Raw genomic sequence first — 22,941 nt, forward strand, 5'->3', positions numbered from 1 at the left:
TGTGGGGCAGGTGGAGACAGATCATAAGGACCCTGAGACCCAAATAGAATAGGGGGGCAGGTGGAGACAGAGTATTTTATACAGATACAATAGCAACTAGAGAAACAGTGGGGCATGTGCAGAGTGCACAGTAGAGAATGAGCACGTTCAGAGTGGCCAGCTGACAGGGACATCTAGTTTCGGGAATTCTGAATTTATCTTAATAAAATTGATTTCTTTTTGCTTCCGTGGAAGTGTTGGACACTGTGGGGCTCCAGAGCCACATCCCTCCATGACACCCCCACCAAGAGCAGACAGTTCTCACTAAACATGTCCCTTTCTTTCTATAACCAAACTCAGTCTTTGAATTCTCACGGAGCTCCAACAGTCATTAGCAATCAATAGGACTTGACGTGAGAAATAGAATCTACTAGTTGTTGTACCCAATGTAATGAATGGTGTTCTAGCAAATCCTAACAGTTACAGTAAAATATTAACATACTCTGTTTATTTATTCACGTATTTTATGGTACACACAATTAACAATTTCATTCTTCTTAGACACAACAATAAAGATTTCAGTCCTTGAACTCTTAAAAGAGCAACATATAGCTGTCCGTGACTGAAAACAATTTTCAGACAGCATAAGCAGATTGTGTCAACAGTCTATCCCCGTGACAGACTCTGAAGTGCCTCTAATTCTTATAAACATTTCCATGCACTGTATTAAGTTCAAAATCAGTGACATGTGTTTAGCATTACATGTTGTAGAAACTCTAAGATTAATTTCCAAAAGATCAAATAAATAAACACTCAGAGATGCATGTAATTCTTATAAACATCCATTCCATCCTCATCACCTGTCACTGTCAACACTTGTAACTGAACCAACCACGGGCTTGCCAGTTCACTGGCTATAGTGATCCCATGCACACCAGGTCCGGCCATCCTCGGGAAAGCACACCTCACCCCTGAAAAAAAAATGACAGACTTGTCATCCTAGCTGGGGCTTCAGCTCTTGGGATAATAGATGACAAAATATTTTTTTTAACGGGCTTTGGAGTCAGAGTGACCTTATTCCTAGATAGAGGGGATTGATGAGTCCCTATGAGGTATAAGGGAGTCCAGAAATGGAAATTTTAAACTTCTTCAAGAATAAATCAGTTTAAGTTTATATACCACAGATCCCAAAGTAGGCAGAATAATTCCACCGAGTGAGAGTGTGGTGGTATTTCCTTACAAAATATCCCAGAGCTCTTGCAATGTGTGAACTCATGCATCTGAGCATCTTCTCTGTGGGAGTTACGTGTGAAACTATGTGACCCAGCTCCAAAGAAGACAATTCCCATGGAGAGGAGCCTTTGGGAATCTGTGATTGCAACCCCCTCCCAGCTCCACCACTATGGCCCTAGACTGTCATCTCTCCAGTGGATCATCTCCACAGCCTTCTGACCAGTGAGCCCAAGTCCATGCTTGCTCTCCTGATGAAGTATTTCCAACAGAGAAGCCAAGAGGTAAATGAGATTGTGTCATTATTTTGCTCTCAAGGCTCTCAGACGGTTTGCACATCATTTAGAGCAGTGTTTCTTAAACCAGGGCAGAATCACCTGCAGGGTCTTGAAAACACAGATTGCTGGTCCCACCTCTAGAGTTTGTAATTCGGCGGATAAGGGGCAGGGTCTGGGAATGTGTGCTGTGGCCAGTTGCTTGTACCCGCGCTGGCCAGGCATATACTCTCCTTGGAGACTTCTTCTTGCTCGTTCCTTCTGAGCATTCTTCCCCCAGATAGCCTCATGGTACAGTCTTCTTCAATCCTTTGTTCAAAGATTCCTCTGTGAAGACCTCCATGACCATCCTACTTAAAACTGCCCATTTTTTCTCTGCCCAGCATCTTATTGCCCAACTGCGATTTTTTTTACATCACGCTCATCACTGACATGCCATTTTTAATTTATTTACTTACACTTTTTTTTTTTTTGTCTTTTCATTCACCAACTAGCACTAAACTGTAAGCCCTGTCAGGATAGAAAGCTTATCAATTTGAAAAAAAAAATCTGTCTTGTTCACTATTATATCTCTCACCAAAAGGAGTTCCTGGAGCATAATAAGAGCTCAGTATGTGTTTATCAAATGAATAAAGAAGTCCAAGAGACAAAAGGAAAATTTGGATAAGCGTAAGTACTCTAGGAGCCAACCTAGAAAATAATTTCAAGATGAGATTTCACAATTAAAAAAAATGATATTATGTGCCACGGGAGTCTGAGTTAGATGAAACGCTAAGGAAATGTCTTTTATACCTCGTGCTTTTTGTATCTCATTAAAAAAATTCTTTCCTACTTAGAGGTCATAAGGGTATTCTGTTTTGTCGTCTAAGAGCAATATAATTTTTAAAACTTTTTACTTTGAAATAATTACAGTCACAAGAAGGTGTTAAAAAATGTATGGGGAAGTCCCATGCATCCTTCACCCGGCATCTTCTCTTCCAATACTAGCATCTTGCATGGCTAGAGTTCAATATTTGCAACCAGGAAATTGACATTGCTACCATCTGCACAACATACTCCGGTTGCACCAGCATTGCACGCACCCATATATGTACCTATGCAAACGTAGATGTGTGTTGTGTCACTCTATGCAGTGTTAACACAAGTGTAGCTCCACGGGATAATCACCACAATCAGTAGACAGAACTGTGTCATCATCCCAAGACTCCTCAGCGCCACCCCTTTGCAGCTACCCCCTCCCCCTCCGTCCTTGTCTCCGGGCAACCACTAATCTGTTCTCTGTCTCTCTAAGAATGCTATTTCGTGAATGCGATATGAATGGAATTACACAGTACATATTCTTTTAACAATGGCTTTTTAAACTCAACATAATTTCCTTGAGGTTCATCTAAGATGCTATAGTAAGAGTTCACTCTTTTTCACTGCTGAGTAGTAACCCATGATATAAATGTACCACAGCTTATTTAATCTTCCACTTCGCAAGGGACATTGAGTAGTTCCTAGAGTGGGGGCTATTCCAGATAAAGCTGCTCTGAATATTCTTGTACAAGCTTCTGTGTGAAAATGAGTTTTCCGTTCCCTAGAATCAATGCCCAAGTGTACACTTGTTGGGTCCCATGTAAGTCTATTTTTTTAAAGGAAATTCCAAATTATTTTCCAAAGTGGTTGTACCATTTTACATTCCCACCAGCAATATAGGTGTGAACCAGTTTCTCTACATCCGTGCCAGGATTTTGTGTTGTTACTATTATTTGCTTTAGCCATTTTGATAGGTGTGTAGCGCTATCTAACTGTTTTAATTTGCATTTCTGTGGTGGATAATGATGTCTGACATAGTGTTCTTATTTGTCACCTATATATTGTCTTTAGTTAAATGTCTGTTGATGTATTTTGTCCATTTTCTAACTGGATTTCTTTTAATTTCCAGTTTTGATAGTTATTTATGTATTCTGGATATAAGTCCTTTGTTAGCCATGTGGTTCCCAAATATTTTCCTCCAGTCTGACTTATCTTTTTGTCCACTTAATAGAGTTTTTGCAGAGCAAAAGTTTTTAATTTTAATGAGGTCAATTGATTATCCTTTTCTTTTTCAGATTTTTCTCTTGATGTCAAGTCTAAGAACTCTTTACTGAAAGTTTTCTACTTTGTTTTTTTCCTAAAATTTGGTCCATGATCCATTTTGAGTTGATATTTGTACATAAGATGTGTGGCTTAAGTCACGCTCCATTTTATGTGGAGGATAGCTCTAGCACCATTTATGGAAAAGGCTATCCTTTTTCTATTAGTTGCTTTTGCTTTGTTAACAACTGGTTGGACATATTTGTGTGGATCTACTTCTGGACTCTCTATTCTGTGATATTGATCTAGTGCCTATAGTACTACATTTCTTGAACCACATTTCTTGAACACCCTAGTCATATAGTAAGACTTAACATCAGAGAGAGGATCTCTCCCACTTTATTCTTCTTTTTGAAAATTGTTTTGGCTACTCTAGACCCTTTCTCTTTCCATAAACATTTTAAAATAAGCTTGTCTATGTCTACAAACAAACAAACAACAAAACCAAACTTGCTGTCACCAGACTCAAGGTTGACACTTCTTTTCTTTCAGAACTGAAAAATGACATATCCTCTCCCATTCAAATTGGTGGTCTTTTATAGATAATGTGTCATTTCTCTCTGGCTCTTTTTAATATTTTTTCTTCTTCATTAGTTTTCTTCTTCATTAATTATGACATGTCTTTTATGTATTCCTTTTGGTTTATCATATTTGGGGTTCCCTCAGCTTCATGGATCCGTAGGTTTTTCTCTCTCACCAATTTGGAAAGTTGTCAGCCATTATTTCTCCTGGAACTCCAATAATATGAATGTTCGTTATTTGTTATATAAATCCCTGAAACTATTCTTCTTTTTCAGTCTATTCTCTCTTGAGTGTTCAGATTGAACAAATTCTATTGATTTGTCTTCAAGTTCATGGATTCTGTGCTTTGTCATCTCCACTCTGTATTTGATTCCATCCAGCAAGGTTTTTTTTTTTTTAAGTTATTGTATTTTTGAGTTTTATCATTTCTGTTTGGTTCTTTTTTATAACTTCTATTTATTTCTTTGCTGAGATTTTCTTTTTTATTACTTCAAGATAATTTATAATTGATTATTGGAGCAGTTTTATGGGAGTCGCTTTAAAATTCTTGTCAGATAATTCCAATATCTTGGGATTAGCATCTGTTGATTGTCTTTTCTCTTTCAAGTTGTGCTTCTGCAGATTGCTTAGTATGAAGAATCATTTTTGTTGTATTCCAGTCATTCTGACTATTATGCTAAGGGACTCTTGATCCTATCCAAATTTATTTTAGCAGAAAGTGACCCTTTTAAAGTTTAGCATACGGGTTCTGTCCTACTTTTGTGGCTTTAGTTCTAATGAAAGTTTAGCTCTCAGAGTCCTTGTAATGTTATTTTGGCTTGTTTTGTTTCTTCTAATGCTGTTAGGACACTTGCTGAGTGCCTAGTATTGTCTGGAGTGGCAGAAGGTATTTCCTCAAGCCACCTGCTGTTATTGGGAGACATTTGGTGAAGAGAAAAACTCTTGGTCTGGGTGTCTTTTGCCACTAGGTTGAAGGCAGAGAGACACAAGGATTCACTGTTGAATGAATAACCCACCAGGCCCCACTATGCAGTGGAGAATAGGACTGTCTAGGGCTTAGACCACACACTGAGACTGGTTTACAGAGCAGGGGTTGGATGGTCTGGTGATTTTCTGATGCTTTGCAAACAAATGGAAACACCCACCAGGGTCCTAATTGTGGAGAAGGGGTTGAGGTGGCTCTTTTCACTGGTGTCACTGCTGGGTCCCCATATATGGAGTAGAGATTGACCTTCCTTATTAGGTATCTCTTGGGTTTTTCTTTCCTTGGTCCTTTGCCAAAGAAATAAAGCTTTCCTTTTCTTTTTTCTTTTTCTTTTTCTTTTTCTGTATACACTTAGAAGTGGTTCTAGGTTGTAGGCTTCTCTGGTGCCCAGTTCAAGGGTATATGAGAAATAAAAAGAAAACCCAGGAATCTCACCACATTGTCACTCCTCAAGTCTCAGGGTCTCTAGCCAGTCTGCCTTTTTCTTTCTAGCTTTCGGAGTTCTTTTTATCATTTTCTGTTTAATAATTTCTGGGTATTTAGTTATATTTGGAGAGGAGGAGCAGGGAAAAGTCAATCTATAGTATCTTGTTCTGGAACTGAAGTTCCAGAAGGCAATATAATTTTGACTTCATAACCAGGTCTTTAATCTATCTGAAATTGATTTTAGTGTATGATGTGAGACAGATATCTAATTTCTTTTTCTCTCATATGGATATTCAATTGTCTTGGCACCATTTTTGAAAAGTGTGTCTTTTATGTAATGCTCTGTGGTGCTCACCTCTGTGCTGTATCAAGAGTCTATTGCTTGGCTTGCTATTCTAAGTCACTGCTGTGTTTTATTATCCCTGCACCAACACAGCACATTCTTAGGTATCATATCTTTATAGTAAGTCTTCATACATGTGGTGTAAATATTCTGAAAAATATTTTATATTTATTTTGCAGCCAGCAAACTTGTTTAAACTCTCTTATTCGATTTTAAAATGTATCTATGGGTTTTTGGGAGGAGTAAGAATATTTTTTATGTGCATAATTATATCATTTTTAAACGATGGATTTTTTCCCTTCTTAGTCAGTTTTGGGGGGCAGGAAGAGGGAAGGTTCTTTTTGTGCTGGCTAAAACCTCTAATCAATGTGAACTGATGGAAGTGAAGGTTGCGTAGTTTCTTCTGTTGTTCTTGCTCTCAAAAGGAAAGCTTTCAGAGCTTCACCATTAAATATGATGTTTGCTCTAAGTTTTGGTAAATACATTTTATCAAAAGAAAGAGGTTCTCCTCCATTTCTACTTTGCTAAGAGTTTTCTTATTATCATGAATGGATAGTAAATTTTATATAAAATAAAAGGATAGGGAAAGATATACTATGCTACCACTGGTTACAAGAAAACTGGAGTGCTTATATTAATATCACACAAAATAGATTTAATATAGCAAAGAATATTATCATGGAAATTATTTTCTTCTTGAAATGCTTTTCCTCTGTTTTCCTGTGCTGAGTCATGATCAATAGATTCTGAAGAATGCAAGATGTGTCCTTAAATTTTCAAAGCCAAATGTGAATATCATAACCTATATATTGGACAATGAAAAGATCTTAGCACACCATCACTCCATTAATTCTATAGTTTTTAAACTTAAGCTACAAGACTGCATTGTTATTGTTTTGTACATTCAATATTTATTAATTTTTGAATTGTGGATTCACAACATTCATTGGTCCTGAAATTTTTTATCCATCATGTCTTCACATATTATTTCTGCTCTATTTCTTCTCTCTCTCTTGAGATTCATATTATCATCCTTCTATCCTGTATATCACTTAACCACTTTTCTGCATTTTGTACTTATCTGTCTTTTCATGACATACATAGGCATAGCTTTTCTTCTAGCATATTTTCCAATTTATTAATTCTTTCTTTAACTTTGTTTAATCCACAGGTAAATTCATTCTTTGGATTTCTAATGTTGCCTGTTGGATTTTTCATTTTCAGAAGTTTTTTTAAAGATTTATTTATTTTAGAGAGAGAGAGAGCAGGAGGTACAGAGGGAGAAGAAGAGAGAAACTTTAAGCAGACTCTGCACTGAGCACAGGGCCTGTTGTAAAGCTCAATTTCACAACTCTGAGATCACAACCTGAGCTAAAACCAATAGTAAATACTTAACCCACTGCTCCACTCAGGTACCATAGAAGTTCTTAAAAAGAATAATAAAGTCTGGGGCACCGAGGTGGCTTAGTCGATTAAGCATCTGCCCTCAGGTCAGGTCATGATCTCAAGGTCCTGGGATTGAGCTCCCTGCTTTGTGGGGAGTCTGCTTCTCCCTCTCTCTCTCTCTCTCTCTCTGCCCCTTCCCTGCTTGTGCTCTGTCAAATAAATAAATAAATAAATAAATAAATAAATAAATAAATAAATAAAAAACTAACATAGACATGGCCAACAAGCACATGGGAAAATGCTCCCCATCACTTGCCATCAGGGAAATACAAATCAAAACTACAATGAGATACCACCTCACACCCGTGAGAATGGGGCAAATTAACAAGGCAGGAAACCACAAATGTTGGAGAGGATGTGGAGAAAATGGAACCCTCTTACACTGTTGGTGGGAATGTGAACTGGTGCAGCCACTCTGGAAAACTGTGTGGAGGTTCCTCAAAGAGTTAAAAATAGACCTGCCCTACGACCCAGCAATTGTACTGTTGGGGATTTACCCTAAAGATACAGATGCAATGAAATGCCAGGACACCTGCACCCTGATGTTTATAGCAGCAATGGCCACAATAGCCAAACTGTGGAAGGAGCCTCGGTGTCCAACGAAAGATGAATGGATAAAGAAGATGTGGTCTATGTATACAATGGAATATTACTCAGCTATTAGAAATGACAAATACCCACCATTTTCTTCAACATGGATGGAACTGGAGGGTATTATGCTGAGTGAAGTAAGTCAGTCGGAGAAGGACAAACATTATATGTTCTCATTCATTTGGGGAATATAAATAATAGTGAAAGGGAATATAAGGGAAGGGAGAAGAAATGTGTGGGAAATATCAGAAAGGGAGACAGAACATAAAGACTCCTAACTCTGGGAAACGAACTAGGGGTGGTAAAAGGGGAGGAGTGCGGGGGGTGGGAGTGAATGGGTGACGGGCACTGGGGGTTATTCTGTATGTTGGTAAATTGAACACCAATAAAAATAAATTTAAAAAAATAAATACATAGATAAAATCTTAAAAAATTAAAAATAAAAATAAATAAAACTAAAAAAAACTAATGAGTCAATCTTTATCATTTCCTGCTCACACAAATGTTACTCACACTTCTTTATTATTTCCTTAAACAGTGCCATGGATGCTGTGCTGCAGTATCCTTCTGTCTTTCAGAAATAAGGAATGACTAACTCAGCCAATAAGAAACTACCTATCTGACAGTCTCTTTTTTTTTTTTTTAAATTTATTTATTTATTTATTTATGATAGTCACAGAGAGAGAGAGAGGCAGAGACACAGGCAGAGGGAGAAGCAGGCCCCATGCACCGGGAGCCCGACATGGGATTCGATCCTGGGTCTCCAGGATCACGCCCTGAGCCAAAGGCAGGCGCCAAACCGCTGCGCCACCCAGGGATCCCTTTATCTGACAGTCTCTTTGAAACTTGCCTTAGTTGGAAAGAGGTTCCTTCCATAGCTTAAGACTGGTTGTCATGAGAATTTAAAGACCTAACCCCCTATATCCAACTCAGGGTGTCTCTGATGTGCCATCCCAGTTTCAGAGCTCCCCCTGCATTGGTTGAGGCTGTGGTGACCAGCCTGACTTCTCTCTCTTCCTAGTTCTGCTTTCTTCCCTTCCCCTATCAGGTGTTGATGCCCAACAAGCCTTCTAAACTCTAATGTCAATGTCACAGTCATCCTAGCTTCCCTGGAAATTCAAGCTGCAACCCAGAGTGAGCACCGTTGCTGTATAACGTATATCTGATCATTTTAATACTAAAGTCCCTGTAGATACGTTTCTATTGCTTTTTGTTTCTCATTTTTGCACCCATTACAGTGACATGGCTATCTCTGATTTTATGATACCTGTTAGACTTTAAATAATTATAAATATTTAAATAATTATTTGTAATATTTGAGGCCATGACAAAGTGGAGACAATTTGTTTGCATTGCTCCTTCCAAGTGCCATGAATCTACCAGTATAGGGCCATCCCATACCAAGTTCAGGCCCTGAGGCTCCCTGAACCACCCAGGAGATGGGAAACAGGACTACAAATCTGTAAGAAGGCTGGATTCCTTCAGTTCATATTTATACCAGCTTGTTGTGGAACATGTTACCTATTAGACTTCAAACCTTGTACAATCTTGGATTTTGATTCCTGTCATCTTTCATCCATAAGGACTTCAAACAAAGGTTCAAAACTCCCCAAACTGGCCAAAGCTCTTAAAGCAAAAATCTTTTCTATGTTGCCTTTACCTCTCGTTTTCCCTTAATTAACTTTCTTGCTAATTCTGTGCTATCTTGTTATCTATTTGATACTTTAAGGGGACTTGTAGTTTTTTTCTCAATGGGTAATTAAAGCCAAATAACCTAGTCTATTTTTATGGACAGCTAAAACAACCTGTCCAAAGCCACTTCATGCAAATACTTTTGGGGTATAAAATGCCAAAAAATGGCAGGGAAAAAATTCAGATGGCCAGGATCCAGCAGTGGCAACCAGTTTTCTCCCCCTACCCCCGCAAAAAAAGACTGTAAGCTTCCTTCTGATTTCAAAAGAAAAGAGCGCCAAGATGCTTGAAAGATGTCTGGCAGTCACAGGAGGCAGTGAGCCACAGGAGGGGCCAACCTTGGACCAGAGGATCCTGAGAATCTCTTCCAATTCTATGGGTCCTTAATTTATGATTCTGAAGAGCCATCTATCCCTTAAACTGGAGCCACTCCTTTCATTGTAAAAACTGTTCAGCCTGAATTTAAGACTCCCCGTGTGCTTTTGTTCCAAACTGTACCCCCAGATTCTCCCACTCGTACACCACACACCTCCCAAGCCATAGCCCATCAGACACTTTGTCTACTCTGAAGCATCCTTCAAACTTTCCATCTCCACCAGCTTGACTTATTTGCCCTGCTTGGAGCATTTTCTCCCCATCTGCACACACAGACATTCTAGACGTTCCTCTAACCCGACTCAAACCCCACCTCCTCCCTAAAGCTCTCTTCACTCTCGCTGTGGAGTTACCCCTTTCTTTGATCTCTCAAAGCATCTGCAAGCTTTCCGGCAACCTTTGCCTCCTCTCTCTTTTTCCATGTTATTTAAGGTCTTTGTTTAATCTCTTGTCCTATATTGTTAGGTGCAAGAAGCTCAGGCTAGAACCACTTTATCTTTGTACCTGACACGGCTCCTGCTAGGTACTCAATGTGTCCCTGTCCAGGGAAGAAATGTCTAGTGAAGGAGGAAAGTCTTATTCTCTGGTGTTATTTGTCCTTCAGACTCTGGTGGTTGGGGCTGCACACCCTCAAGGGGTAACTCTAGATCCTCTGAGCTGAACCCACCTCTCCCCAGGGTTCTGGGACAGCCTTTTGCAGGGCCTCAGAAGGTAGGACCAGGAGCCACAGAGCTGTTTCTAGAGGCCAGACATGAAGGCAGGAGCAGGGCATGCCCAGTCTGCTGTCACCCACCAGCAGCAGAGTTGGCCAGGCCAAGCGTAGTTGAGCATTTAAAATACATTAAAGGCCTGCTTCCTTTGAAGTTGGAAACTATCTCTATTTAATCAGAGAGAAACAACTTTTCAAAAGATTTTTTTCCCTCTTTTTTACCTTCAGCTTGCTGGCTTCTCCTGTGGTTAGTAGCATGAATAAAACATGCATATCCCAATTAAATCTTGATTTAATTTCACTTCTTTGCAAAGCTGATGAACTCGAGTGCTTTCATAAAGACACTGAGCATTAGCATTCTTTTGTTATGCACAATCCATTCCGAGGAACAAGGGGCTAAAAATAATCAGGCGCCTCTCTCCTGGCCTTGCCAAGCTCTCAGTGAGTTAGAGAGAAAGGAAAACACGCGTGCACGCGCTCGCGCACACATACACACACACACACACACACACACACACACATCTCCAGCCAGGCTAATTCTTCCCGCGGAGACCCTCTGGTAACCGTGGAGAATGAGAGCGCATTTGACCATGAGGAACATCTTAGGGATCAGAAGGGAAGCACAGGCCACAAAAATGACTGAGAGCCTTCTGGGCGCTTCACCTGGAATAGACAGCAGCCCAGGGTGTTCTCAGAGCTCCTCTCTTCCCCTGCTTCAGAGGAGGTACCCACAGCAGAAAGTTCCAGACCACACCGCTATGCCATCCCAGAGAGAGGTCTGACTGGGCTTCTCAGTTACCACTTGCCTTTGAGTTTGAAAAATATAAAGTTCCCCCATAAGTTTGTCCTCCTCGTTTCGAAAAGTGATTATGTGTTAGCGACGAGGAGGAAGTATGCGAACATGTTTATCAGTGGTTATTCCTAGATGATGAGATTATGGATCATTTTGGTAGTCTTCTTGATATTTTATAGTTTCTGAACTCTCCTTAATGAGCATGAATATATTTTTACAATCAGAAAAGGTGATCATTTTAAGGAGACACATTAATTGAACTACCCTACTATATTCAGGAGGAACAACTATCTAAGAAATGGTCCCTAACTTCAAGGAGTTTTTCATCTACTTAGGGTAATTAATGATAGAAAAGGTAACTACTAATAAGGACTAAACATGGGAGTCTCAGTTCTAAGTTGTCCAGAGAAATGAATCTTTCTGAAGCTAGCAGTGATTAAAAAAGAACTTCCAGAGGAGGTGACACTAGAAACCTTTGGATTTCAAGGCTCAAGGGACCTTCAAAATCATGTAGACCAGTCTGGGCGATTACATTTTGTTTTCATCAGTCCCAAAGAACAACCCCCTGGTGAATGACCTGCCCAGAAACTTGATACTATTCAAGTCATTCTGTTCCATATTTTGGTTTCTTTCATTGTCTGGAGAATCTTTCTTCTGTTGAATTGAACTGTTTCCCTGGTGGCTCTGATTTTGCCTCCTGGGGTCACATGCACTGGACCTGCCACCTCTTCCAGGAACAATTCTGCTGTTTCACATCAACTTTGATGTCTTCCTTGTCCTCTTTCCTTGACTAAAAACTATAGTTTCTCCAGCCACACTTCAAATGGTATGACTTCCAACTGACAAGAGCTTTGAGAAATGGGCAAAATACACGCAACATGAGAGAAATAAGAATGGCCATTCACAGCAAGGAAAATGGTTCAAGCAAGACACAGATTGTATGTGGATCAATCTGTGAAGAAACCAGTCTAGCTGGGGCTGAGTTCAACTAGGGGTTTGGTGGAAGGTGCAGGTGGAGAGGTAGGAGGGAGGTCCCTGGGGGAAAGCCTGAGTTGTAAACTGATTTTGAATGTAGCTCCACGCCCCACACACTGAATAATGTCTTCCATTCCAAGAGAGACATGCTCTGGGATTCAGAGGATCTCTTTACAATGAGGTGCTATGGCTTCATGAAAGTCCGGATCATTGTGGATCTAGTAGGGGATGGCTGGCGAGAAGAAGGCAATGAGAAGATGCTCAATGTTTGGTTACTACAGACAGTCTTTCCCTCAGCTGCCACCTTCCCCTGTCATCTGACCAGCAAATAATAGAAAGGACACGACCTGCCCCTGGAGAAAGATTGTGAGCTCACCATATTGTCGGGAATATGTCTATCGGGTGAGCTTAACTAGAGGTGGGATAGAAGGGCCAGGGGACAATGAGCTCATCCATGAAATTTAGGTTATTTTCAGCGTTTGTGCATGACGCATTCTGGGAAAGAGGCGGAGCCACCAGGAGCATGGTAGACCAGGGCAGGCAAGGGACAGAGCTCAGGGCAGAGAGAGGGTCGGAGGACACACATGGGGATTGCCACCTGTGAATTCTTCCTCACCCTCTACTCTTCCAATCTCCTTGAGCTGACTCTCCCAGGATGGAATGGATGCCATGACCACTGTGCAGAGGCTGTACTGCTCAGGGCGCCATGACGGTGAAAAAACAAACATGGCATGTGTGGGCCTTGCAAGCAAGAGTACAGAGGAAGCACTAATCTTCTCCTCCCACACCTGGTTCCAGCCTATACAGTAAGAAGCCTTGTGTGCATGTGTGTGAAGACCCCAGGCCATGTGTCCAAGCTCCATTCACTTGCCCTACCTTCAAAATGCTAGTGTTTGGCTACCCCTGAGCCAAAGGGTGGGCACCAACAGATACTGGAAAAAAGGACTGTGAGCCCCCAGAAATGGGATCAGGACTATTTAAGGAGGAAATCTGGACCCCCCTGAGGACTCAGAACTTGGTGTCGAACAAAGAGTGTGAGATCCGGGTGGTCATGTCCTGTGGGTACCAAAGATGTGGAGACAGTAGGACAGGATGAAGGCCAGTGCTGGAACCCTCTAAGCATGGAACCCAGAGCCTGGCTGCATAGGGCTAAAGACAGTACTGATGACAAGTGTGGTGACTCTAACACAATGAAGTAGAGGAAGCAAAGTCTTGGGACCCACATAAGTGTAGGCTCACATCACAGCTTCAACACTTCTTTTCTTCATCACTTAAGCTCTTTGACTCTACGGCTCCTCCTAGACAAATCTGGGACTGCACACCTGCCTTGTGGGTTAATGAGATAGTGCTAGAAAATGTCTGCCACATATCAGTAAACAATGGTCATTGTTGCCTTTAACATGAAGTCCCTGGTCAAGGGAGAGGAAACTCAGAACAGTGACAAGATGGAGCTGAACCCTTGGGGGAGAGACAGGTTGAGTTTCTCCTGGGGCGGGGCACTGGGTGGCTCAGTGGTTCAGCATCTGCCTTTGCCTCAGGTTGTGATCCTGGAGTACTGGGATCGAGTCCTACATCAGGCTCCCTGCAGGAAGCCTGCTTCTTCTTCTCCTTGTGTCTCTACCTCTCTCTGTGTCTCTCATGAATAAATAAATAAAATCTTTAAAAAAAAAAGTTTCCTCTGAGGCCTAAAGACCCATGGGGTAGGTTCGGGTCTGTCCAGTCCTAACCCTGGGACCATAGCCCACAGGCCCTTGGAATTGCTTTGCATTACTTCATTTCTGCAGGCTCCTGCCCCCTGTTCAGTAAGAAAAGTCTGCTTCCCCTTCGCATCTCCCAGACTGCCCCCCACCCTCCACATGGTGCAGACCATGCTAGAGCTTTCTCACACATGGGCCACCCAACCCAAGGCTCAAAACAGCTCATGCCAATAAACTGGTTCCCAAGACCCAGGAGGTGCACACTGTGGGAAATTTTATACACTCATAAAGAGATAGGCCTGCGAATATGTTTACAGGGTCGGGGGTCTCTCTCCCGAATGCAGATGAGATACTGCTGCAGTAAAAGGGGAAATTGCTCAGGCCTATCTTCCAAGCACGGGCCAAGGAGAAATCCCCAAGACTTTGTTGATGCAGCTCATTAATTTCCCACATTTCTGTTTGTCCCAACTTCCTTCATTTCAAGCCACATGTGGGATTGTCACATTTTAAGAAAATAAATAAGATGAAATTATAGATTCGCTTTTGTGATCCGGATGTGCAGATTACATGTTATTAGGTTATGGATCTCACACCCCTCAATGCATTTGCACTATGGTATGATTATTGGATTTTGATGTATTGCCAACATCAGACCCAAATAAATATTTTTCTGTACTAAGTGATGCTGGGAAGGAAGGCACTTCTTAATCATACAGGCTTATTTAGGTGGTTTAGTAAGAAATGAAAGGAAACCAAAGTGAACAAGATTACAAACACTAACTCCAGGCTTCTGTGGCGAGTCTTGAACATCCAGTTCCATAAACCCCTGGAAAAATAAGCCGAGACAGAAATGAGACCTGGTGCCTGCCTTAATTCTTAGTGTGACTTGTACATTTTTTTGACAAATGTTGATTCAATACCCACTATGTGCCAGGCACTGTTCTGGGCATCAAGGGTAGGGCAGTGAAGGAAACAGACAAAAATTCTTGCCTTCAAAAAGCCTGCATTCTAGTAGAGAGAAAGAAAAAATATTTAAGTAAAATACATAGCATGTCAATGGGTAAGCACCTAAGAGAAAAAGAAATTAAGTGGAGCAGGGAGTATGTTTGGTGGTATTTTTAATGATTGATCTGAAATGGCCTTATGTTAAGAGTGATGTTTGACAGAAGCCCAGTAGGAAGGAAGGCAGCAAACCCTGAAGATATCTGGGGGAAGTGTGTTTAAGTAGGTGGAACAGCAAGTGTGGAGATCCTGAGGCTGCAGTGGGCCTAGGACACTTGGAAAATGGCAAAAATCTGGAGCAGAGCGAGGATAAGCAAGGGATAGCAGAGGAAGAGTGAGGTCAGAGAGGTGAGAGGGAAGGGGTAATAGCCAAGTCAGTGGGGCTTTATAGGCCATTGTAATGACTTCGGACTATTCTATTGTACAGTAAGTACAATAGAAGTACTTAGAATAAGTACTGTCCCTGCTTTTTCAGTGATTATGCTATGATTGAGAATATGGAAGTAGCCAACTCTGTAGAGTGGGAAGTGCTCTAGTGAGGGGTGTTTGAGAGGAGAGATGGGTGTGTCAGCTGGAGGCTTCTCCTGGCCCATTGGGGTCACCTTCACTCTGGAAAGCTGTCTCCTGAAGGTCTCTGGTGATCGGAGGGCAACGCTCAGAAAGGGACCTGCAGGAGGCATCCTGGAAGGCCAGTGGTCCTTTTGGAGATGGACAAATTCAAAAGGGAAGAGAGAAGGAGTTTTGTTTTGACCCTGAAGACTCCCCAGTCATGGGCCTGCTGATTGCATCTCACTGCCAAGAAAGGTAGACATTATAATGTCACATAGCAGGGCTGAAGGAGCAGCCTTTATTGGAGAAACGGACAAGTCAAAGCCAGCCAAAGAAGACTCGTGGGTCCTGCGGGTCAAGGCAGTGTGGCTAGACCATGGAGTTATGCTTCTGGAGACACATCTGCCCAGAGAAGGTGAGTTTAAGCCCAACCTCTTCTGCTGGAGAAAAGGAGTTTGTAGTCTGTCCATTGCCAGGGAATCTGGAGATGACCCTGGACAATCTGCCTGTCTCTCCCATGGGGGCGCAGATAAACCCTGAGCAAGGATTACTGGGTCAACCAGAGTAGAAAGAAGACTGGTGATCCCACAGGGTCAAAGAACAGCATAGACTACCGCCTGAGAGGAGGCACTTCAGGAAGCTCCTGTGTAGTGAAGGAAGATGCGGCGGCCTGTGTGTGGCTGGCTAGAGCACCAGAATGGGTTCGTGGAGTTTGAGAAAATCATTTCACATTCTGACCAGCAATCTCTTTGCATTTAAAATAAGGCTTTTCAAGCTCTGCTCCTAGAAATCTAAGGGATCCGTTAGAATGCACAGAGCATGTGGTTGAATTGAATAAGTCAGATCTCAGCCTCTAAGTAGCAGGTGAAGGGAAACAAAATGTAGATCAAGTTTAGAATTCAGGGCAGAAAGTGGTGGGTCTTCCAGAGAACGAGAGGGTTGTCTGGAAGACCAGGTGAGGGGTCTGTTTCTTCTGGCAGGGACAATGTCAACAAAGGGAGAGAGGAGAGTGGTGGGCGGCTACTGCCTGAACAGAGGGGGTAGAAGTAGGGGTGGGGCGTGCAGGGCAAAGACTCCATGGGCCTGGAGAGGCATGGAGAAGGAGGTCGAGGACAGCCTGGAGGACCGTGCATGCCAGGGCAAGAGGCTGGGCTTCATCTGTGGCAGAGGATCTCCCCAACAGTTCCAAGGAGGGGACACAGTATGTGGAGTCTAGTGCTTTAGGAAGGTCAGTCTGGCAAACAGGAGGCAGAGTGAGCACAACACAAGGAGATACTGGATGTTCAGCTACGGCAGGAGAATACAAAAGAGGTACTTGTGGGGTGGTGAGGGGAGCAGAGGAGGACCAAGGCAACAGGGAAGAGACGAGGAGTGGAATGGTGGTCAAGACAATGGGACTCGACAACTGAGTTGAGTGAGCAGACCAGGAAAGGAGGGGGCAGAGAAAAGCCGTGCTCTAAGGCTTAGCTCTGCCTGTGATTGAGAGAGTTGTGGGGGCACCTGGGTGGCTCAGTAGGTTAAGCATCTTCTTTCTGCTCAGGTCATGATCCCGGGATTCTAGGATTGAGCCCAGCATCAGGCTCCCTGCTCAGCTGAGAGTCTACCTCTCCCTTTCCATCTGCCTTTCCTCTTACTCTCTCTCAAAATAAAATAAAATAAAACAAAATAAAATAAAATAAAATAAAATAAAATAAAATAAAATATTTTTTAAAAATTGGGAGATTCGTGCAAGACACAAAAGGAAGGAAAAGCCAAACCCAAATAGACTGAGGATGAATATGACAATTTCGGTCTTAGGCACATGGACTTTGAGCTTCTAGCAAGCCATCTGGACTTTTGTCACCTACTAGTTGTGTTACTTTATTTTTCTATGCCTCAATCTCTTTATCTGTTAAATGGGGGTATGATAGGATTCATAGGTTTGCGGCAGGAAAATGATATGTATACATACAGATACACACACACACACACACACACACACACACAGACGGCACACAATGAGCAGCCAATCAGCCGGTACTACTGGCATTATTATTGTTACCTGGGTGGAAGTGTCCAGCAGAATGATTGAACTGCCAATCTGTTGCTCAGGACCAAAGAATTCTTTGCAAAAGGATTTATCATAAGATTGCTTTAAATAGAAACTCTCTCCATGCTTTTAAAAGAGGATTTCTCTCTCTCTCTCTCTCTCTTTCATTTTACTTGCAACCAACCAGAAATCTATTTAGTGTGTTAAGGTAGGCATCCCCGTAGCTAAAAATGAAACCACTTCAACTCCGCAGTGAAGACATTGAGGCAAATGCCCTCATGAAAAAGTCTGCCTGGGCACAGAAGGCTCTGGAGGAGGCTGTGTCCTTCCCAGTGCTGGTGGCTTTCAGGGACAGCCTGGACTTGGGCAGGTCAGGTAAGGGAGAAGCCAATGAAAGCCCTTTTGGGGCTTAAGAGGAGCTTAAGAGGTCTAGTGCCTGCTAGTGGCCAGTGAAGGAGGAGCAGCCTGTACCGGGGGCCAGTCGGCTGGGCCCCCCATCTTCTGAGACATAGCAGTATTCCAAGTCCCAACTTCCTCTGCATAGACTCAGAAGTCCCCGTCTACAGACAGCCCCCGGCTTAAGATGGTTCAGCTTTATGATGGTGCGCAAGAGATACGCGTTCAGTAGAAATCATTCTTTGAATTTTGAAGTTTGATCTTTCCCTGGGCTAGCTAGCGCTCTGCAGTCGGATCCTGTCTTGTGATGCTGGGCAGTGTCAGAGCTCCCAGGCAGCCACCCCATCAGGAGAGTAAACACCGATACGCCGATAGCCATGCTGCACCCCTACAACCATTGTTCTTCACTCTCTGTAGAGTGTTCAATCAATTACGTGAGCTATTCAACACTACTGTAAACTAGGCTGTGCCTGGACGATGCTGGCCAACTACCGGCTAATGTTGGTGTTCTGAGCACGTCTAAGGTGGGCAAGGCTAAGCTATGCTTAATAGATTAGGTGTATCAAATGCGTTTCGGCTTAATGATATTTTCAACGTATGATGCGTTTATTGGGGCATAACCCCATTGTAAGTCCAGGAAGATCTCTACAGATGGGCAGGAAGTGATCCCTAAAGACAGGAGCTTTAGGGATCTTTGTTATTTCATCCTCTGATGGAGTGTCTGCTTCATTGTTCCTGTTGTCATTTGCTAACATAAACCCTAATGTGTCTAGCAATATGAAATTCTAGTTAAAGAAGTTTGTTGTGTACCTTCCCCTACACAACAAACTTAGTCACTGCTGCTGATCTCAGGGGAATAGTCATCTTCCCCACTCCTGGGCCTCGATGTCTTCATTTTTTTAAAAGGAGGCAATTAGACTATAAGATAAAAATAATGACTATATATTTTATTCTTGCTGAGTGTCTGCTTCATTGTTCCTGTTGTCATTTGCTAACATAAACCCTAATGTGTCTAGCAATATGAAATTCTAGTTAAAGAAGACTTCCTGGAGGAGATGGCTCTTTAAAGGAATAGAGACAGAAGGAGAGGGACTGAGTGGGGGTAGGGGGTGTCTCTGGCCTTTTCAGGAGAAGAAGGAGCTCACCCTAGGCAGAGACGTCAGCAAGTAGCCCAGATCTGAAGTGGCTTGAGGCCCCTGTGTGTGCCCCTGTGGGCGGGAGGCACGCCAAGGGCTGATGTGGGATGACAGCTCTGCATGGATGTGGAGGTCCAGGTGCCCCCTGGGAGCCATCTAGAAAACTGGCTTCATAAACCAGCTCCAGAATCCTTGCATATCTTATTGACATGAAACTTTATTTTTTTTTAATCAATGTATTCCCAGAGCCAGATAGACTATAAAATAAATAAATAAAAGGAGTCCAAGGCAAAATGAGGAAGCAGTTACTGCTGTGGTCCCCACACTCTCCTCCTGGCTCCCAGCACTCCCAGACCCTACCCCGCCCCAAATGGGGGCGGTCTCACGAATCAGGAATGATTGCAAATGTGAGATTTATAGGAAGAGGGTGACAATTTATGTCAGAAAAGTTCCTCTCTGAGATGTGTATGATTTATAAGTTTGTTTTGCAAAAAACAAACGTGGAGACCCTTGTAAATAACAGATTTCTATATTAACTTTCTGACACAGCATCCTACCTATGAATGAGTGAACGGCATTAAGTTCCCATTTAGAAAACAAGAGCCTAAACCCACTGGATTGAGGTACCTGATTTGTCAAAGACGGCCTGCTCCATTCATCAGAGTCCAGCTCGGGGACTCAGCGGCAGTGTGACTGCCTATCCACTCTTGCTCTGGGGTTTCCTCGTTGGGTGGTATCTCTTGCCTTCTTCTTTATTTATTTCCCAAAGAAAAAAAAGTGTTGCAGCTGATTGAACTGACTGATTGATAAGTCAGTGCTGAGATTGATGAGGCCAGGCCCAGCTTCTGGGGCTGCTTCCTCATCCCGGCTCCGTTCTGATGTAAGCTTGGCCCCTCACCAAAGATTTGCATGTACCATGATCCATCCTGTTGGCCTCTAAGCTGCCATAGCTCTGGAGAAATCCTCTCCTCCCTGAATCTTTCCTCAGAGGAGAGTCCCAGACTAGCCCTCCAAAGATATTACCCCAAATAAATCCTATAAATGCTGGTTGGGAGAGGCTTGGAGCCCTAAAGGGCCTGAGGGAACTACTTGCTTCACCAATGAGGACTGCAGCCCCAGAGAGGTGGAGCATCTGTGCAAAGTCGCACAGGAGTGAGCAGCATAAGGGGGAACAGGAATCCTGCATCTGTTGATGCTGCGTGCAGTCCGCTTTCCACCACACCGTGCTCCACCGGGAAACACTTATTCCAGAGCTGAGCTCCGCAGCGGTTCCTGCAAGGTGAGAGCAAGAGGGAGAGGCGGCTGCAGGAGCCAGAGGTCTGGGGAATTGCCGCTGACCACAGTGACGTCCTCCTTCTGCCTCCACCCTGACCCCTGGTGACCGTGGTGGGTGACGGCAGGATCCCCAGCGCAGGACATGCTGCTTTAAGGGGGTACCCATCCTCTCCCCTGCTCCTGGTCCTACCTGTCCTTTAGGTCTTGTCCCAGTGCTAGGTGCTGAGCTGGTACTAGTCCTCCAACAAACGATGCTCAGCCTTTTATCCTTTCTTACCTGCCCCTTCCCCAGTCCACACGGAGCAGCCATCTACTACTAAGCACTTAATCTTAAACCACCTTGGAGATCTTCTGTGTTGTTAGCGTGATGCGCTGTGCTCACCAAGTAACCTCGCATCGGGCGGCACCCCCGGCCACTCTGGGGCAGGGGCGATGTGACTCATTCTGGCCAAAGCGGTGAGGAACTGGCACATGTCTTCCACTCTGTCTGTCCCCGCCGAGGTGGCCTTAGAGACGACGGGAGCAGGGTTACCTGATGTACATCTGACTTTGCACAGACCGTCACATTCATTGTGTCAAGGCATCCAGGTTCTGGGATATATTTGTCACTGTAGCGTGTACCTTCCCCTACACAACAAACTTAGTCACTGCTGCTGATCTCAGGGGAATAGTCATCTTCCCCACTCCTGGGCCTCGATGTCTTCATTTTTTTAAAAGGAGGCAATTAGACTATAAGATAAAAATAATGACTATATATTTTATTCTTGCTAAATCCCAGGCAATGTGCTAAGTGCTTTCTAAATAGGAACAGACGGACTCTGATTACTACCCTATGAGCCAGGTCTCATTATACCTTTCGAATGAAGGACCTGAGTGGCCACCCGGGTGCAGGGTCGGGGGTTGTGAAGCAACCTTTCCAAGGTCACGTAACTACTAACGGGTGGTCTGAACTTTGAACAGAGGCAACCTGAGCCCAGCGTCCCGTGTTCTTACTGCTGCGTTTTATGACCACCCCCAAATCCATCAGGCACAAGCCTTCAAGGATATTCCTATTGATTTCTAACTGTCCGCTTGTGTGCGTATCTTCCCAATCAAAGTGTAAGTTATTTGAGAATAGGAGGGATGGGCTGCTGCTGCTCATAAACATCTCCTTCTCCCTGGTTCCAGAGCCTAGGAAGGGGTGGACACCGAGTAGACGTTTCATAAATCCTGCTTGAATTAAATTGTATGACTCTGAAGTCAATTCGGATAAATATATCTCCTGTCTGGCCAATCTGACTCGAGCAGCATGAGTGCATTAGGCCCAAGACAATGAAAACCTGGAGTCACTCGGCCGATGATTTGATATGTGTCCTTCGTCCCTTCGGCATGCAGTCGCCACGTAGCTGCTGGTAAAAAGCCCTGTGCCGTGGGGAAATGCAAGTCACAGCCTCTGCTCTCAGGGAAATGACAGTCCTTCCAGTGAGCGAGCTTCACCTGAAGGCACTTACCCGAAGTGTCCAGGGAATCATTGTTACCCAAGTTTTATGGAGTAGCATCGCTGTATACAACTGGTTCTGTGCCGGTTAACGTTGAACAACTGGTTCTCTGGGTGGGTGGAGAAAAATCCCTGATCTGTAGTATTTGCCTATTCCTGTGGTGTAAATCCTTGTACCGTGGCTGACTGCAAGCTACCAACGTGATGTCTCTGATCCCTGCGTTGGAAGAGCGATGCACAGTGGCTTCAGAGAAGCCCATAGGAGTGCGCCGTGGCACCCACTGTATACAGCATACGGAGGGTTGTACCTCCCATCTCCACTGAGATAGGAATCAGAGAACCACTGGAATACAGATGAGCTCTAGGGAGGCACTGTCTCAGGGTTGAGGGTTATTAGATACTAAGGGTATACAAGAAATGTCCTTAGGTTTTTGAAGGCAGAGAGAGAGAACAGATTCTCATCTGTCTGGGCTGGTTTATGTCCAGGCCTGCCTGTAGGCACAGGGATGGACCAGGTGACCTCTAAATGTCACACTCAGCCTAAGGATTCTGTGATGCAGGCAGAGTTTGCTCCTAGCTTTCTTCTGCCACAAGGGACGTGTCAGGCTTTCTGTGGACCAGAGTCAACAGTGCCAGTGCATCCAGTAGAATGCCATCAGCAAACATTCTCTGCAAAGTTGCTGACCTAGTATTGAACAGGTTAATTGTGGCCGGTGGGATGCTCAGCCGCCAGGAGGATTTCTAAGACTCTGGAGTCCACAGCTCTGGAGAATGCTGACATGCAAATGACAGCTCCCAGCTCTTAGGGATGGTAAATGGGCCTGCCAGTGCTGGGGCCCTCTCCAAGGGTGCTCAGACCCTGGGAGCCCCCCCGGGGCCCCCGGCCCAGGCCTGGCTCCCCTGCCCGCAGGGGCTGTCCAG

The 22,941-nt window shown here is 43.6% G+C and overlaps 1 long non-coding RNA gene across 1 annotated transcript in view; it reads right to left on the reverse strand.

Moving 5' to 3' along the window:
* Positions 1-465: 465 nt before the first annotated feature.
* LOC125755097 (uncharacterized) overlaps positions 466-22,941 on the reverse strand; it is a 36,469-nt gene continuing 13,993 nt past the window's right edge. The window contains exon 3 of the long non-coding RNA XR_007410681.1: positions 466-950. This is a non-coding gene — a long non-coding RNA (uncharacterized LOC125755097). The remainder of the gene's footprint in view (positions 951-22,941) is intronic.

Source organism: Canis lupus, chromosome 5, assembly GCF_003254725.2.
Source record: "Canis lupus dingo isolate Sandy chromosome 5, ASM325472v2, whole genome shotgun sequence".
Taxonomy (NCBI): domain Eukaryota; kingdom Metazoa; phylum Chordata; class Mammalia; order Carnivora; family Canidae; genus Canis; species Canis lupus.